The sequence below is a fragment of the Hippichthys cyanospilos genome, chromosome 4 (assembly GCF_059441005.1).
Source record: "Hippichthys cyanospilos isolate Australia breed blue-spotted pipefish chromosome 4, RoL_Hcya_1.0, whole genome shotgun sequence".
NCBI classification, from domain to species: Eukaryota; Metazoa; Chordata; class Actinopteri; order Syngnathiformes; family Syngnathidae; genus Hippichthys; species Hippichthys cyanospilos.
This window is the reverse complement of record NC_142372.1, coordinates 26603208-26620878: the sequence shown is the minus strand read 5'-3', so window position 1 is coordinate 26620878 and position 17671 is coordinate 26603208. Positions and strand designations below refer to the sequence as shown.

The following is a 17671-nucleotide window of genomic DNA, read 5'->3' as shown; positions in this document are numbered from 1 at the left end:
GGCAATGTACCTGAAGCTTTCAAGACAGCCGTCATTCAACCATTACTTAAGAAACCTCACCAAGATCCTGAAAATCGCTCTAATTATAGACCAGGGTTACATCTTTCGTTTATTGCCAAAATTTTTGAGAAAGTTGTAACACAACAGCTTGTGAAGGGAATCATATATTAGGTTGTCATTATTATGTCTTGTCTAGAAGTGTGCAATGTTATCCATCTATGCAATCCTAGTTCATTTCAACCCAGTCCTTAGATAGAGCTGTTGACGCAGGAAAGTTTAGAGATTTTAATGACATTCTAACTTGGTCCTTTGAGCCGGGATGGTTAAGAAGCCTTCTCTTCGATGGACGATCGAGGACAGCTGAACCAATCGGTATAGCGTCGGAATCTGTTGGGTTCTGGAAGCCCTCCTTTCCACGAGGCCCGACGTCAGACACCACTCACTGGAGGATCGCAAACACCATCCAACGAACCAGACTGACTCAACCAGTGGAGAGATTGCAAGAACAAAAGGTCAGTCTGATGAGTCTGAACGGTCCACCGGACTTCAAACGAACGGTCTGTCGGACCTTAAACGAACAGTAAAGGTCAGCCTGATGAATCTGACGGGTTCGGTCTGAACAGTCCATTGGACTTTAAATGATACGTTACATCAGACCTTAAATGAACGTCTTGACGGGTTCATTCTGACGAGTCTGAACGGTCCTCGGACCTTAAACGAAGGGTCCATCGGACCTTAAAGGAACAGCCTGACTCAAAAAGAGAAAGTTTAATATCCGGTGCACAGTTACTGATCATTTCTGTGAGGTATGAGTGTGGAATGAATGTGGAGTGAATGTCCTGAGTGAAGGGAAATCTAAAACTAGTTAAACGGTCGTGATTTTAAACACCTGGGGATATCCACCTTTCGAGGTAGTGGCTCAGTATCCGACATGACACCAGGCACGTAGCATTTTTCCCGTGACAAAGGAAACATAGTTAATCATGAGTAAAAAAAAAAGAAGTCCTCTGAGGTCGCAACTCGGCCCAAGGAGGCAAAATGGGCAGATTACGTTGGGCAGAGATAGATAGCAAAGGAAGTACTAAGTATGTGAAAAAAATGGAAAAAACAATATGGTTTTTCAGGGGATGTAGATGACCATGATGAATTGGAGAAAGTTTTGAGAAAGTTGTCCTTGAAAAATAGAGAAGAAAAAGAACAAGGAACATGGAAAACAATGGTTTAAATGCAAAGCTTTAGTTGATAGAGCTAAACAGAAACGAGTGAGGAAAGTGGCTGAGAAAATAGGAAAGCAGATGATGATTTGACCGCAGCCACTAACCTGTCGGCAACTAACACAGGAAATCCAAAATGCGGGGGGAACACAAACACCGACAAACGAGAGTTTGTACCTGATACCCATCATATTCTCAAACTCAAACACCATCTTATTCTGGACGAATGGATAGTCCATCACATTGTCTAACCCGTTCTGGGGAACGGTGCCGACACCGACCTTCCCTGGTACATAAAAATCGCCCCTCACATGGAGTCCAGTCAACCCATTTAACCAGAGTAACATGTCTACCCCCAGACAATATCAGACCAGGCCAGTAAGAGACTGGACCTGAACATTGAACAACGTTAGTGGCAAATTTTCGCGGAACAAATTGTGAAACATATCCAATGGTGGAAATGCCTAGCAGCTAGGCATTTAGGGCTAGGCTCTAGCCAACCTGGGGAAGACCCAAATTATGTGGACACTTAGTGAAATGAAGGACATAGCTGCCTCACTCCCAAAGCCGTGTGAAGGTCCAGAATCCTTCAGTAGAGATATTACAGATTTGACCCAGTCACCGTCTCAATGCTGGGGAACTCCTTAAATTGATAGCATTGACCACGGGCTCCAAGTACAGAGCAATAGTTGGCCCTCACACCGGAAGAAGTGGTGCCGGTACAATTATGCACTATAAAGAATTGACAGTACCATTAGGCCCACTGGAACAAATTATAGGAAGATGCGTGGCTGCATACAGATGCATGCAAGACCCAAGACAGGTAACTACATGCACTCAGAGGAGTGAAGAAACAGTGGATGATTTTTATCATCGCCTTCAAACCATCTTTAAGATACACAGAGGCATCCCAGAAGGGCAAATAGAACTGTTCAACTCACACTTGAAGCAGCACTTAATAAACCAAATGAAGCCAGAAACAGCCAGATATGTGAAAAGACACAATCTCAATTGGCCCACGTGCTAACCAGATGATGATTTGAATTACGCAAGGAATTGTGAAAGAATTGAAAGCAAAAAGAACAAAACAGAGAGACAAGTAACCAACATTTATTTTACCGAGAAATTTGACCACCAGAAAAAAGAAAGAAAAAGGGGAAAGCCAGTGAAGCAAAAGATGTTCTTTGATCCATCTAAATTAAGTCGGCACAAACAACAATGGCTATGTGAAGGACGCTGCTTCAAGTGTGGGGAAATTGGACACCTCGCAAGAGAATGCCAGCAGGCCCAATCAGACCAACGGCCTGATTGAAAAAAGATGACTCCTCAGATGAGGAACAATGACTAGAGAAAAACAGAGTGAAGGAGGCAGACTGGAACCTTCAGCCTGTTGCCCCTCCACCAGAGTCCTCTAGTGAAAGTGAAGACGAAGAAAATATCTTCGCAGACAGTAACCACCTTTTTAACATTGATGAATTTTTACTAAGACATCAGACATCACTAATGGTGAAACCTGAAATGACACTGATGGTACAGGGAAACCCGACAGTTTTTGTTGTAGACTCTGGAGCCGATGTGCCTGTTTTGGGAAAGCGGGGTAGAGACACTGTTAAGTCAGTTAAGACACCCAACTTGGGCAACACAATTGGGCATCTTCATGTTAATAAATCACAAGGTACAGGTTAAAGCCGGCATTGGCCTCAGCACCCACGAAGCCCATTATTATTGGACTCTCAATTTGCCTGATGACAATGTCACAAAAATAGCACAATCTTTGACCAAATTTGCATCAAAAAAGGTTGGTCCTAGGAGAGACAAACAGGTCCCCGCTATGTTGCACGTGACTGTGTGATATAAGTCCACACCTGGCTCAGACCCAGACTATACACGAGCATTCCTAGGGCCTCAAGAGCTGGTCATAGATCATGTTTACTGGAAGAATCAACTGTGTTTTGCCATAGTAACAGTGATTAAAGTGGCCCGACTGTTGCTCCCACCAGGTCAACATACGCACATTGCCTTAGCCAAGCCAAAAGAGAGTGACTGGAATGAAATCAATGACTTGGCGGGAACGGTACCACAACAAAATTGGAACCCACCTATTCAACCTGACTGTCAACAGTCAGACCAAGGATGGGCACAAAAGACATTCGATTGGAAGATAAGCACCACACCCAATGTCCATTTTTATTGACAAAAGGAGGTCTACTCACTGTCATCTGAGGAGGAGGAAGCCATCAGCCACCTCCCAGAGGACTTGTGGAGTAAAGGCCCAGCGGATGTTGGCCTGCTCAAGGACACACCACCAGTGGTCATTGAGGGGAAACGAGAACATAGACCTGTTATCAAACAATACCCATAGAAAAATGATGCCGAAGATGGCATCCAGCAAGTCATAGATGATTTATTGAAATTAGGGGTTTTGAGGAGGTATCCAGAATCCTCCTGCAACACACCAGTGTTTCTAGTGAAAAAAGCACAAACTCATAAGTGGAGATTAGTGCATGTTATGAGAGCCGTGAACAATGCCGTGAGACAATGCGCACAAAATGTGCCCAAAATGTGAATCAATTGTGATCGGGATCCAGTTGGTTCACAGTTATAGATCTCAGTAAAGCTTTCTGGAGTGTGCCAGTACACCCTGACATCAAACATTGGTTTACACGTTGTTGAATCAATTGTGATCGGCATCCAGTTGGGTCACAGTTATTGATCTCAGTAACACTTTCTGGAGTGTGCCAGTACACCCTGACAGCAAACATTGGTTTACATTCACCTACAGAGGTGAAAAATTGGCGTTCACAAGGTTTTCACAGGGATTTTGTGATTCGCCCTCTATTTTTACTGAAGCGCTTTCCAGATGCTTGGCAAAATTTGCACCCCCACAGAAAAGTCAAATTATTTCATATGTGGACGACATTTTAGTTGCTTCATCCTCACAACAGCAGTGCAAGGCAGACACTTTGGCACTGCTCCAATATTTGAGGGACACAAGGAACAAAGTCAGCGAAGATAAAATGCAGTTGTGGAAACAGCAAGTGACTTATTTAGTGCGTACCATTTCAATGAATGGCAGAATTGTGGGCGATAAACAAAATGAGGTAGCAGCAAAGGCCCCAAAACCACAAACAGAAAGACAGATGATGCCATTTCTAGGGCTGTGTAATTATTGTAGGACATGGATTCCAAATAATTCTGAATTGACCTGTTCACTGTTGAACATCATTCATGAGAAGCCAATGGCAATGCATGACCATCTTACATGGAATGAAAGGGCAGACAATGCATTTGAGAATGTGAAATTTGAACTAATTAACTCATCTGTGTTGGCATTTCCTGATTATGGCAAACTATTTGAGCAAACAGTGACAGCTAAGCAGGAATTTTTGACATCAGTCTTGTTGCAGAAACACGGTGGGAAAATGAGGCCGGTTGCATTTTATTCGCAGCAGCTGGATGCAGTTGCTAGAGCAACACCTGAATGTGTTCAGCAGTATTAGCCGTAGCCCTGGCAGTGGAGACTTCAGCAAAAGTGGTGTTGTTTCATCCCCTCACACTGAAGGTTCCCCATGCAGTCTCTGTTTTGTTGTTAGAAACAAATATGACATTTTTGTTACCTGCACGAAATTTACATTGCACCGCGTTACTATTATCACAGGGACACATTGTAATTGTTAGATGTGGACCACTAAACCCAGCGACACTTTTGCCCACACCAACAAAAATCTTGTTTCAGGGAACATTAGTCGACATGTTCAGTGCAAGCAGCGGAATTGTCTGCATTAATCAAAGCATATGAAATGTTTGAAGCCAAAACGGTTTTGCCATCTTTGGGCTAATCGTGGCTTCAAAACCACAACGGGAAAAGAAGTAACTCACAGACAATTATTCCAGCGATTATTAGAAGCTGTGCAATTGCCAAAAGCAATTGCCATTTGCACATGTGAAGCTCATTTAACAGGAAATGACCCAATTTCAACAGGAAATCGATTAGCAGATAAAGCAGCAAAACAACCAGCCATAGGTGTGCCCACAGTTGCTATAGCACTTGCCGGTCCCACTAACACATCACATGATGAACAAGACACACAGACCATTTTAAAGTCAAGGCAGAAGTCAGCTCCCAAACAAGAACAACAATATTGGCTAAACAAAGGAGCAAAACAAGGTGTTGGAGAAATAAGTAAAATGGCAGATGGAAGACCATGGTTACCAAAGTCTATATTCGAATGGGCAGCAAGATTGACACATGAGCTAAGCCATGTGTCAAGTGCAGGGATGAGTGCCCAAATACAGCAATACTACCATACGCATGAGTTCACATTGTACTCAAAAAATATTTGTAAATGTTGTGACATCTGCCTGCGGAACAATGCACAAGGTTGCCTGCGACCACACAGTCAAATTTCCAGAACCATCTGAACCATTTCATATGATACACGTGGATTATATTGAATTAAACCAGGCATTAGGAAAACAATATTATTCGGTCATAATCGACGTATTTTTAAAGTGGGTGGAATCATTCCTAACAGCGCATTGTGATGCAAAAACAGTTGTCAAAGCATTGTGTGGTTGAATCATACCAACATTTGGTATTCCAAGAGTAATTAGAAGTGATAATGGATCACATTTTGTAAATGAAGCTGTAACAAAAGTTGGAGAACTGTTTAACATTGACTTAAGACGACATTGTTTATACCACCCGCAGGGCTTCTTGAAAGAACAAATGGGACAGTCAAGGCAAAACTCATAAAAACAATGAAAGAGACAAAGAGACAGTGGCCAGATTGCATTCCTACTGTAGCCACAGGAATGACAATTGTTCCTGCTGAAGGAAACATTATCACTGTTTGAAATAGCATATGGAAGACCATACAGACTACCGGATTTAAAGCCTGATCAGCCACCAAATGAATGCTCTATCCCAGTCCACATGAAAAGACTGTTTGACGCAAGGGAAGTGCATAAGCACAATGACTTGCCAGTATGTTCTATTCCACAGAATACTCAGGTCTGGATCGGAGACCAGGTGTTCCTCTAAGTGCTGAGACAACCTTGTTGGGACAGTGAATGCTGGGACAGCCCATTTCAGGTGATTGCAGCAACACCAACTGGGGTCAAAGTTGAAGGATGCAACAGGTGGATCCACCAGTCACAGTGCAAGCTGCTCCATGTCCTTGTTGACGGGCCTAGCGATGCCAGTCCCTTGAAGTAAGGATCAGCACCCCCAAGTGCACGGACAGTGTACCGACGAAAGACCACAGTGGGAGAGGGAGGTTTGTGTGGTAGAAACACTCCTCCCAGGAGAATGGCCTGTCCGCCAGCACTCCTCCAAGCAGCATTCTGCTTGGTGCTGGGCGGTGCCCTTGTGTCAGGACGACCAACAACGCCGACCCCTGGCCGACGGCTGTTATCCACTAGCATTACGGGCAACCCCCAGCTCCTGACAGACACCGCGAGAGTGGTGATAAGTGTCACATCTATCTCTCAAGAGCTGTCTATTACTATACCATTAAACCAGTTGCAGTCTTGAAAGACCTGGTTCAGTAAAGTTTCCCCAGTTCCAGACTATTCAGGGAGAAGTCTGGGAGAACTTTACACTGAGGTCACTGATATGAGTCAATGGTATGATTATTGGTTTTATGTTATGAGCGCCCATTACGCGAAGACCGGCAAATGGTTTTCTTGGTCAAATTACATTACTTCTGTCGACGGTGATTATTGGGCCAATCCACACTGAAGGCAATTCATATTTTTCAAATTGAATGTATCAATAAAATAGTGTGTACATGGAACTGTGTTATTCTAATAAAGGTTGAGACGACGTTATGTCAGTATAAAGCAGATATAGTCTTGGCCCAGGAGAAATAAAGACAAGTCGGCACCTCCAAAAGGAACAGATGGCATCCCCCGACACAACATTCCACCAGGAGCAAAAGACTAGGTGTGGTCTTCAAGAGAAGATATCAGTCAGGGTTTATGGTGCTCAGACTTCCTCCCGCTTCAAAGAATGGCCGGCAGAACAAAGACTTTTGAAGACACCATCCCCACGCAAACAGACCTCCCACGCACGCACACACCCACATACACGCAAGCACGTGCACGCACACACACACACACACACACACACACACACACACACACACACACACACACACACCTGGTTTCCACAGTGGGACTACATGCCCCAAAAGGGTATAAGAACTGAATGTTGAAGGTGAAACGTTGCCATTTTCTGCTCCGACCCGTGGCAGGACTGGCCCGAGGCCTCGTGTACTTTCCCACTCTGTCTGGATTAAATCAATTGTTTCACTGTTGTGGTATGGGCGATCTTTCAACAAAAACGAACACGCTAGGAACTAGGTTAAGGCAAGAAGCTTTTTTCTAGATTCCTTCAACACCGAAACCAAGGGGCACTAAATTGGCACAAGAAACTAACAGTCAAAGTGTCAACTGACCATGAACCCTTCATAACCTTTATTCTGCAACCAATGGGTTCGTTACCTAATGCAGATAGCACAAATTGTTCCATGCTCATGTTGTGGGCTTGGTATATGGCGGGAGCCCATCCGCATGTCCCAATTAAAATTTGTTATGGTGACCTCTTTGCGGGGAAAGGTGAGAAATCAACAAAAGGTGTTAAAATTCATTACGAGGATGAAACTATTGAAACATTGCTAAAAGAAGATTCCGGTGTGGGTATTGAAGGGATTTATATAAATGATACAATTATATACATCATAATGATGCTTTATTAAATTTCTCTGGAGCTATTCTAGTGTAATATAGATTGGTAGTGTTTTCTTCACTCTTGACTTGTAATAAGATCAGTTGCACATTGTGGTCTGGTCACCCCCCAGGGGGTCCTCCTGCAGCCACAGACGCCACAACACCTAAAAGTGAAGGAAAATGGCTCCACTGTGCATTGTTCCATTCTCAACCTGGAATACACATTTCAGTCAACTGACACCCACAGGTCTCGGGCTGTGGGGACCTCCAATGTATCTCCAAGAGTATTCGGCAAGGTACTGAGGTGGCTACATTCGAACCCTCCTACCGAAATGGGACAGCAGCGGACTGGAAACAACATGCTGACCTGGCCATCGTTACCACCCCTTTTGGTGGACCGACGAATACAAAAGATGGGACCGGAAGACAAACCAGCATCATTCTCACCGTGACACGGGAATGATCCAGAGATCTCTGTTTTGGATTATTGGCTTGTAAACTGCATTAGACAATTTGGTAATAATAAATCTTCGAAGTGTTGTTGACGCGATGAACATGTGCATGTGTGTTTATCCCAGCTCACACCCGAATGCGCAGGAATCTTTCACAAAGGTATGTAAAGAATACAGTATTATTCAACTGGTTCTGCAATCAAAACTAAGATTGTATTTGAAAGATTCAGCAGCATTAATGGGAATTTGTTTATGGAACACCTAGTTTTCATTGCTTAATTGTTAAAACAGGATTGCATTGTGTGCATCAAACCTAGAATAGCCTTAAGACTTGTGGAACCAGTACCATTTGAATGCATTTTAAATTTGACCCAGGGAATTGCAGGAAGTGACATGTGCAAACGGTACTCCCTGCACTTCCCAGTTGTCAAGTCTGGAACCAAACCCATGTTATTTCATCCACCCACTGCTGCAGCATTCACTTGCTTCACATGATCTGGTGGTATGGCAGTAGAGATAATTTATACACGGAATTATCCCCCCATTGGAAAGACACATGCGTTTATGTTACAGGTGTTCAACAGACCACTGCTTAAGTATTTCCAGGTGATAACATTGTTGTGAACTCCACCCATCGGTCCAAACGCAATATTGACAAGCCACCAGACAAACCAGACAAACTCTGGTTTATTTTGATGTGATTGGCATGCCTAGGCGGATTCCTGACAAAGACAAATTGATTGATGAAGCAAATGCAGCGGGCTCATATTTGCCCATAATAGGTGCTTTATTTCCCGTTACCGTGTACAAACACACAGAGTTGCTTGATTGTTTAAATCACAAGGTAAACACATTGATCAAATTCACTGAAGCGCTTTTTATGCACATTGCCTCACAATTACATGCTACTTCACTCATGACTATACAAAACAGACAAACAAGCTTTTGCCATCACGTGAACGTTGTGCATTTACACACTTTGTCTAATGGCTACTTGTCGGAGACCCTGACACTGCTCAGGGAGTACAGACTGAGGACTCAAAAGTATGGAGGGAGTTGAGCTCAATCCCTTCCTGCAGTGGTTGCAGGACTCCTTTGGCAATTGGAAGGGTGTGGATGTAGCCATTGCTTCTGTCATTGTCTGCATTCTCTTGCTGTCATGTCTCTGCATAACCTGCGGTGTGCTTTTGTGTAAGATCTGTGCCACCAAAATCATGGATGCTGTTGAATTGAAAATAGCGGACTCAGAGTCTGACAATGATTCAACTTCTATGTAAACCACTTCTGAAGCACCTACAGAAAAGGTCTCAGACGTAGGATGTTGATTTCCCATGGTTTGTTATGTGTATATACATGTATTGGACCAAAAAGAGCTTCAGCTTTTGCTTTTTCCTTTTTTAACTGGCTCTTGGTTGGGAAGGGTTCCTACCATTTTCCCACTGGGTTTTTGGGTAGTTTTCCTCCCACTCAACAATAACTTTCAACATCGTTTGATGTGTTTTAATAATGATAATCAGGGGGGATGTGTGAATGGAATCATACATTAGGTTGTTATCATTATGTGCTTATTTCTTGTCTAGAATAGTGTGCATTGTTATCCATCTATGCAATCCTAGTTCATCTCGACCCAGTCCTTAGATAGAGCTGTTGACGCAGGAAAGTGTGACCATGTGTTGTGTCTTGTAATGTGCAATGCTTTGCTGAATGAATAAAAAGCAGGCGGGGACGCTTGAGGGACGAAAATGCAATTGGCAACACAGGAGTATGTACGCCAAGCTTTTCCCTTTGCCTGGGCGGAGAAAAGTCAATCTTGGCTGGTCTGAGTTACTCTTTTGCTGCTTAGCAGCTAGGCTTCTCCTAGTTTTCTTTTAGAGATTTCTCTGCCATTCCAACTAACAGCTTAACAATTTCATGATAGATAACATTAGATTTTAACTCCTTCAGTCAGGTTTTAGGGCCAACCACTCAACTGAGACAGCCCTTGTAAAATGACAAGTGATTTTCTCTTAGCCATGGATTCCAACATCTCATCACTATTATTATTGCTTGACCTTCGTGCCGGCATTTGACACTATTGATCATCATATTCTTGTAGAATGTCTTAAATCATGTGTTGGTATCTCGGGATCAGCACTTTCTTGGTTCAGATCTTACATCCTGGGAAGGACGCATAGTGTCTCGTATGGCAATGCGATCTCTGAATCTTTCTTAGTCTCATGTGGTGTCCTGCAGGGGTCAGTACTTGGTCCCTTACTGTTTAACATCTACATGATTCCACTTGGCGATATTATACGTAAACATGCTATTAATTTTCATTTCTCTGCTGATGATACTCAACTATACATTCCTTTAGAAATAACAGATCTGTGCAAGTGCAGTAAACTGGAGGCCGGCCTTGCTGAGATTAAACAATGGATGTCTTTCAATTTTCTGCTTCTTAACCCTAGTTAAACAGATGTTAATTATTGGCCCTGCTCATCATCAGCACTTGATTTAGAATACCACGTTTAACCTGGATAACTGTAGTATTTACCAAAGTAGATTTGCAAAAAACTCGGGAGTGATATTTGACTCAACTCTCTCTTTTCGGACACATATTAATCACACGACAAGAACGGCATTTTTTTCACCTTTGCAATATAGCTAAAATTCATCCTGTTCTGTCTCCTAGCGATGCTGAAATATTTATTCATGCATTTGTTATGTCGCGCCTAGACTAATGTAACGTTCTGTTTTCTGGGGTTCCCATGTCTTGCGTCAAAAGCCTGCAGTCTGTGCAAAATGCAGCAGCGGGACTATTGACAAGAACAAGACAGTTCGATCATATTACTCCGATTCTAGCTGACCTGCATTGGCTTCCAATACACATGAGATGTGATTTTAGGGTGTTGTTAATTACTTATAAAATTTCACACAGTTTGGCTCCTTCCTATCTCGTCGACTTAGCATCACGATATATTCCGTCCTGACAACTTCGGTCACAAAAGGCCGGTTTGTTATCGACCCCACGGGCTAAAAAGAACTCCGCGGGATCACGGGCCTTTTCCATTCGCGCATCAGTACTATGAAGTTCCCTATCTATGGAATTTGCGCAGCCACCTCAGTAGAAATCTTTAAATCCCGACTAAAAACACATTTATACTCAAAAGCATTTAGTTAATGGGCCTGTCTGCGGCTTTTTTTTTTCCTGCTCCCTTCTTCCGGCTTGGAGAGGGGGCTTGCTAGATGGTGAAGATTGACTTGACCCTTCATTTGGCCCTGCGCTGATCGACCATCGCGGATTAAGAGATTGACCGTCTGAGGTCCACTTGGTTGGACTGTGGGAAGGTTCCTGCCCAATGACTTTGCCAGCTGTCAAGTCATCATTGCATTTTAAAGCACAATATGTTTTCTGTAATCTATATTGCATACCTGTAGTAGTCCAAGATGGCGGCGCGTGTAGACGCAGCAGCCACTCGCTCTCCCGACAATGCGTTGTTTTGTTCGTCAAACAAGTGTTTGTCTGAAAGTTTTTCTGGTCAGTTTACACCACAATACGTGTACAGTCGACGGGTCTTCTTACAAATCCGGTGAAGCAACATTTGCCAAGTTTTACACACGGTACTGGAGAACCCGCTAAGGGAACTGGGACTGCTACGCCGGCCTGCTAATTCACCGGACTCGCCTGCTCCCCTTCCCCCGGAAAGGAGGCGCCGGACGCGGTGCGCCAGGACGAGGAAGCGGGGCAAGCGTGGAGGTATCTGAGCTAGGCTAGATCCTAACCCAACTTGCCCGGCCATACCATCTATCCCTTTGGCGAACGTTCATTCACTGGACAACAAAATGGACGATATCCAACTTCTGAGATCAGCAAATCGAAGAGTGAGTGACTGTTGTGTATTAGTTTTCATTGAAACCTGGCTAAATACTAACATTTCGGACTCCGCTATACAACAAGAGCAGCTAACATGATACAGATCCGACAGGGCTCTTGCAGAGGGGGAAAGTCGCACGGTGGCGGTGTGTGTGTTTACATCCGCGAAGCGTGGTGCCGGGATGCCACTGTAGTATACAAACACTGCTCACCTCTGGCGGACTTCATGATCGTGAAGTGTCACCCCTTCTCCTTGCCGAGGGAGATAAATTCGATCCTGCTGGTCGCTACCTATATCCCCCCAACTAGCAACAGCAACAGAAGTGCGGCGCTGAACGAACTGTACCAGGCTATAAATGAACAACAAACAGCACAACCAGACGGCTTCATCATCCTCGCTGGGGATTTCAACCATGCCGATCTCAAAACTGTTCTCCCGATGTTTCATCAACAAATCCACTTTGCAACAAGAAGACATAATATTTTGGACTGTGTTTACACTCAGCACAAAGAAGCGTACAAAGCCACCCCCCTCCCCCACATTGGTGCCTCTGACCACCTCACTATTATGCTAATGCCTGCATACAGACCAAGAGTGAAAGTCATCAAACCTGCACTGAAAGAAGTAAGGGTGTGGCCACAGGAGGCGACCTCAGCCCTACAGGACTGCTTTGAGTCAACAGACTGGGACATTCTTAAGGAAGCAGCCACCTACAACGGCATCACAGATATTGAGGAATACACAGACACGGTGACCTCCTACATCACCAAATGCATGGACGACGTGACCCACATCAAGAGGATCACCAAACGTGCCAACCAGAAGCCATGGCTAACAGGAGACGTCCACAGGCTGTTGAGGGCCAGAGACAAGGCCTTCAAAGCTGGGGAGAAATCAGCCCTGAGAACAACGAGAGCCAACCTGTCCCGTGGCATCAGGAAAGCCAAACAAGAATACACAAACAAGATAACTTCTCACTTCAAGGACAGCAAGAATGCACACAGCCTATGGCAAGGCATTCAGGCAATCACAGACTACAAACCTGCACCATAAAGCTGCGAGAGCGACATCACTCTGCTCAACAATCTAAACAGTTCCTTTGCACGCTTTGAGGAACAGAACACCACGCACTCACAGAAAACACCACCACCTTCGCACGACCAGCCTCTGTGCCTGTCTGCTGCCAGCGTGAGGAGGACACTCTCCGCCATCAGCAGCCGTAAAGCAGCAGATCCAGACAACATCCCTGGCAGGGTGCTGAAAGACTGTGCAGAGGAGCTGAAAGATGTTTTTACAGACATCTTTAACACCTCCCTGAGGCAAGCCATTGTGCCATCAGGCTTCAAAGCTGCCACCATCATACCTGTGCCAAAGAAATCCTCCCCATCCTGCTTCAACGACTATCGTCCGGTGGCACTGACACCCATGAAGTGCTCTGAACGACTAGTCCTGTCACACATAAAATCCATCCTGCCCCCCAGCATGGACCCGTATCAGTTCGCCCTCAGGGAATGCGATCCACATACAACGCAATCTGTTCTGCCCTCCACCCGGTACTCATCCCTCCTGGACATGAAAGACTCATATGTGAAAATACTGTTCATAGACTTCAACTCAGCGTTCAACACCATAATACCCCAACAACTCACCTGCAAACTGGACAAACTGGGCCTCAGCACCTCACTCTTCAACTGGCTGCTGGATTTCCTCAGCCAGAGGCCTCAGGTGGTGCGTGTTGGCAACAACATCTCAGGCAGGATCACCCTGAGCACGGGGGCCCCACAAAGCTGTGTGCTCAGCCCCCTTCTCTTCATCCTACTGACACACAACTGCACAGCAACCCACAGCTCCAACCATCTCGTGAAATTTGCTGAAGACACAACACTAGTGGGCCTCATCTGCAACGGCGACGAGACCCACTACAGGAAAGAAGTGGAGCTTCTGACCAGATGGTGCAAAGACAACAACCTCCTGCTAAACATCAGCAAGACCAAAGAGATGGTCGTCAGCTTCCAGAGAGGCCACACGCAACATCCCTCACTGACCATTGATGGCGCTGCAGTGGAGAGGGTGAGCAGCACAAAATTCCTGGGGGTGCACATCAGCGATGACCTCTCCTGGACCACCAACACTGCATCTCTGGCCAAGAAAGCACAGTGGCGTCTCTACTTCCTGCGCAAACTGAAGCGGGCAAATGCTGCACCACCCATCATGACCACATTCTACAGAGGAACCATTGAAAGTATCCTCACCAGCTGCATCACTGTGTGGGGCGGGAGCTGCACTGACTACAACAGGAAGGCACTACAACGCATCGTGAGGACAGCTGAGAGGATTGGTGCTCCACTCCCCTCCCTGCAAGACCTGTACACCACCCACCTCAGCCGCAAAGCCGTCACGATTATCACCGATACAAGCCACCCTGCACACAGTCTGTTCAGCCTCCTGCCCTCCGGAAAGAGGTACAGGAGCCTCCGCTCCCACACCACCCGACTCAGGAACAGCTTCATCCACCAGGCTGTGAGACTGCTGAACTCTCCCCCATTCCCACCCGTGAAACTGCTGAACTCTCTCTCTCTCTCCCCTCCTCTCTCCCACATTCAGCCCCAGCCAGAAGAAACACCTAGCTGGCCCCCCACCTAAATTCAAACTTTGCTCATGCACTTGCAAAATTTGCACAGACTTGCTGCTGCCATATTTATTTATAACTTTACTTCTATTGCACTAGCAATTAAACTTAGAACTATAACAACTACCTCAAATGCACACAACTGGGACAACCACAGTCAGAGTTGTCTTGCTTTGTCTCGTACTGTTGGATTGTCTTGTCATATGCTGCTACTTATATCTTGTCTTGGGGTACTCCTGCCATACCTGGTTTTTCGTATTTAGTTTTTAGTTTTAGTTATTAGTTTAGCAACACTAGGCAAAGTAGATCTAACATACTGCACTTTACATTACTATAGATAAGAATCTAGTTTTTAGGATTGTTTTGTCTTGTGCACCTGCACTTTGTTATTGTACATGTAAAACGCAGAGGATAGTGAGAAACGCAATTTCGATTCCTTTGTATGTTAAGCACATGTGAAGAAATTGACAAACTTGACTTTGACTTTTGTATTTGTCTGTATTGTGCATCTATTTGTCTTGGTACATGCAGCGTCCAATTCAACTTGTGGGCCTGGAAGGGGGCTCCTCCCACCTGTGGTCCCTTCTGAGGGTTTTAGATTTTCCCCAAATTGGGGTTTTTGAGTTTATCCTTCCCCTTCTGGGAGCTTTGACAGGGGATGCTGTTGTGTACCTTACGTCGAAAAGATGTCTCTGCATGACTTCTTTTTTTGAAAGAAGTCTCGACATGACCTCTTTTCATCTGTGAAGCCCTTTGAGACTTCGGTGATTTAGGGCTATACAAATAAAATTTTGATTGATTGATTGAATTACTGTATGGGTCTGACCTGAAGCAGGGCTGATGGGCAGTTTGGGAGGTGGCAGCATTGTTGTGGCTGGCAGCTCAGAGAGCAATCGTTGCAGCATGATTCGGGATTCGGAAGATGGCGGCTGGACGTGGGACTCGGAAGACGGCGGCTGGACGTGGGACTCAGATGACGGCGGCTGCAGCGGCTCAGAGAATGACAGCAGCGGCTCGGCCACCGGATCGGAGGGCACCAGCAAGCACTGGGCGGGGAACTGGGTAAACATGTGAAGCGCTTGGACGGGGGACTGTGGAGAGGTGCGCCATGTGCAGACCAAGACCATGGGAGACCTGCACCTTCTCGCTAGATGCACAGTAGGCCGGCACTGGGGCGCAGGATCCGGGGAGTCCACCCATGGGGGCAGAGGGTCCGAGACGTCCAGCTGCGGGGGTGTAGGGACGGGGATGCTTAGTTGCCGTGGCGCCGTGGCGGGGACGCACTGTGGCCGGGGAACCGGGACGAAAACGCACTATGGCTGGGGAGCCGGGACATGGACCTCCATCTTATCTGGCTGGGGACTAGGGACAGGGGCACTCGTCACATCAGCCTGCCGGCTGGGAGTTCAGGAAGCACAGACACAGGGGGCAGACTTGACCAGAACGAGAGAGGGTGTGACTTGATACAGGGTGAAGAAGAAGAAACGCAAGGTGACGTGAGGACTGCTATGGGATAGAGTGACTCTGGATTAAGGTGTGCCGGGATAGGTGCATGGTGTTTAGAGGATGAGGGCTGTTGACCTTCACTCGCGCGCCCCTTCGAACAGGTCACTGTTAACGGTGGGCTTGAAATCAAAATCTTCTAAATCAGACTCTGAATCGCTCTTACAAATGGAAGAGCAACGGCTAGCATTTAGGAAATCATTGTCAAAATCCAATTTGTCGAACAAAAAAGGACTCTGATGAACAAATTCAGAACCGGACCCCGAAAGGAATTTAACGAACGGAGAACAATCCTCTAAATCAGAAAAATCAGACTCAGAATTGAGGGTGGTGAATAATCTTTGAGGTCAGAAAAATCGGAATCAAGGAAGATGTGGGGTGGAAAAATAGTGGGATATGGGAGCTTGGAAGCAGAGGTGTAGGGCATGGAAGAAGGAGGCGTGGTTAAAGGGTACTGAGTGGTGCTAGTGGATGCGGAAGGGGGAAGCATGGAGGAAGGGTATAGAGTGGTGCTAGCGGATGCGAAAGGAGGAAGTGCGGAGGGCTGGTATGGAGAAGTGTTTGAGGGGGGCTCGAACAGGGTTGGCGTGCAGGCTGAGGGCGTGTGCGAAAAACGCAGAAGCACCTAGTACGCTGCTACATGCTTCCTGTTGGTTCCATGGGTATTTGGGCCATTCTGTCACGATTTGGCATAGCGGCGTAAAGAGGTAAGGGAAGTGGGAAAGGTGGAACCAAGAAAACTGCAGGACTGAAAGGGCTGAGACTCAAATAATGAAGGTTTAATTAACAAACTGAGGCAGGGGGAGATGGAAAAAATAATAATACAAAGTACAACAAAAAACAAGAACAAACTCACTGGCGACAAGCGGGAGCAGGAGGGTGAGGCTTTTCGCAAACGGTGAACTACTGGAGTGAGTTGAAGGCTAAACAGTGAGGTGACAATTAGCAATGACCCAAAAAAGGACAAGACACAATGCTGGAACTTAAACACAAGCAGAACGTGCGCGACACCTGGGAAGCAACAAGAGGCGGGGTGGGGCTGAGACAAGAGGCTGGAACACACAGATGACAGGTGAGGCAAATCACAATAACGACAGACGCAGGGGAAACAACAAGAACATACAACTGAAGCTACACAAACTTTAACCCACAACAACACAAAACCGACAGAAGTTCAATCATGGGCCAAATGGTACTTCTAGTTTCTGTCAGAGGGCCGTAAAGTCAAATCAAGTATGATTGTCACGCAATTATCTAGTTTTAAGGGGGGGGAAAAAAAAGCCATAT

General features: G+C 45.7%; 1 protein-coding gene across 2 annotated transcripts in view; it reads right to left on the bottom strand.

Moving 5' to 3' along the window:
• The window catches only part of LOC148425209 (transient receptor potential cation channel subfamily M member 1-like), a 76802-nt gene that overhangs the window by 32315 nt on the left and 26816 nt on the right, over positions 1 to 17671 (bottom strand). The window lies entirely within an intron of this gene.